This window comes from Petaurus breviceps, unplaced genomic scaffold (genome assembly GCF_028583685.1).
Source record: "Petaurus breviceps papuanus isolate PSGF00001 unplaced genomic scaffold, PetGlider_PUasm1.0 37, whole genome shotgun sequence".
Classification (NCBI taxonomy): domain Eukaryota; kingdom Metazoa; phylum Chordata; class Mammalia; order Diprotodontia; family Petauridae; genus Petaurus; species Petaurus breviceps.
Genome location: NW_027186296.1, coordinates 42424278 through 42426436, shown reverse-complemented (window position 1 = coordinate 42426436; position 2159 = coordinate 42424278). Strand labels below are relative to the sequence as shown.

The 2159-nt window shown below is 41.7% G+C and overlaps 1 protein-coding gene across 1 annotated transcript in view; it reads left to right on the top strand.

Annotated features, from left to right (window-relative positions):
• The window catches only part of TLN2 (talin 2), a 569404-nt gene that overhangs the window by 79156 nt on the left and 488089 nt on the right, over positions 1 to 2159 (top strand). The window lies entirely within an intron of this gene.

Below are 2159 nucleotides of genomic sequence, written 5' to 3'. Positions count from 1 at the left end.
CTCACCTGAACCCCTCTTGCAGCCGCTGTCTCTTTCTTCTCCAGATGCATCTTCTTTCTCCCCCCCCCCCCCCACCCCCCCCCGGTAGATCCGTATTACCTCAGGCAAGAATTCTTGCAGTCAGCTGCTGCTTGGTCGCCCTGGCTCACATCTCTCCCCCTTCCATGCCGTCCTCCATTCATCTGTCCAGTGGATCTTCCTGAAATTCTTTATGACCATGTCACACCTCCCCTCCCACCCTGTCCTCCATAGTCAATAAACTACAGTGACTCTCCATAACCTTCCAGATCAGACAAAATCCTCTGACCATCTGTTTACATTCAAAGCCCTTCATAACCTGCCTTCTTCCCACCTTTGTGGCCTTCTTATACCATACTTCCCACTACCCACTAATGTACTCATTAGTTCAGTGACATTGGCTTCCTTACTGTTCCTCACACAAGACATTCTGTCTCGTGACTTGAGGCAATTTCATTGACTTTCCCCACTTTTAAACTTACTAGCTGTGTGACTTTGGGCTGGTCACTTAAGTTCTTTTTGACTCAGTTTCCTAAACTATAAAGTAGGGATGATTATAATCCCTACCTCACAGAGGTATTATGAGGATTGAATGAGATAATTGTAATGCGCTTACTTAGCACAGTGCCTGGCACTTAAACACTGGTAGGCATATCCTAACTGCTTGTTCCCACTCTCTCTATTTCAGTGAAATCACAGGTCTAGGCTCCATCCTTTTATTCAATATTTTGGTAGTAAATCTTAATGTCAGGAAACTTTAAAGTGGTGCTTTCCTAGAGTGATGGAATATCCCTGTTACAGTAAGACTGATCTTTTTCATTCTAGTGCATCAGTTGGGGGGAATAGCTTCCCTCGGCTTGAGATTTTGCAATAATAAATGATCCTACAATAAAGTCTTTATTTGCTGAGCTGCTAACTGAAGAAGGCTGTAACCATGTCCTTCCTGGCATTTAATTCAGAGCAAAAGCTTCCATAAAAGTGATGGGTGAGGACAAAGCCTACTCTTATGCCAGGGCACTTTCCTCTGCTGACCTTTTATGCTGAGGACTAGGCAAACCAGTCTTCCCTCCCCCCAGTGCTGGGAGTTGGTTGTGTGGAAACTGGAAACTAGATAGACCAGTGTAATGCCCGCTACCTAGTGCCTCCACCTGCTTCTAATTCCAACCTCCTATTCCATAAAAACTGCTGTTAACAAGAAGTAATGCATTGCTTTGCCATCTACTGAAAAAAGAAATATTTAGTTGAACGTGGATTTTAAAAGACTGTTCTGTGTCTTTTTAAAGCTACTTGTTATTAATAAAGAAGTGCATAGCCCCTGAAATGGTTCGGTAGTGCACTCCAAAGTCCTATAAAGGGAGATGTAGTTGTTTAAATCTTGTTTCTTACATGAAAAGGTCTCTCTTACACCATAAGAGAACAGACTTGGCCCTTTTTTTTTTTTTTTTTTTGAGATGGAATATTTCTATCTCACCCAGGCTGGAAATGCAATAGTCTTTCATGGGTTGATTCCCCTGGATGTTTGTCTCTCCCTGAGCAGTCCACTTGTCAGGATGGGGATGATGGGGCTCACCGTATTGGTGCAGTCTTAGTGTAGATACCAGTTGGATGGACTTTAGCCCACTGCATCTCAGAACTTCCAAGGCCAAATGATCCTTTTCAATCTTCTTGGTAGGAAGGATTATAGGCCTGTGTCCCTGCAGCCTTGTTTTGAAATAGAAAAGATACAATTTTGTCTTATTGATATGATATCATTTGTAACATGCTTACTTAGCACTTACAAATGATATCAAAAGATATCAATATTGAAAAGATCAATTCATGATGGTAGACACAGATCTCTCTTCTGATTGGCTAAGTTGTGTGATCTTAAAAAAGAGGAAAAGAAAAATAAAGTGCTGGCAAAGGGACACTGTGATGTGGTGGGAAGAGCCTAAGTATAGGAGTTCTAAGTCCTGAATTCTTGACCTGGTTCTGTCATCGACTATGTCATAAGTTGATACACCTTAGATTTTGAGTTTCTTTAACTCTAAGAGCCCTTCCAGATATAAAATGCTGATTCTAATATATTCTTCGGCTTACCATTTGGACTTTAAACCTCCTAGCACCTTCTTTTCCATCTCTTTTCAAAAAGTGACTATCCT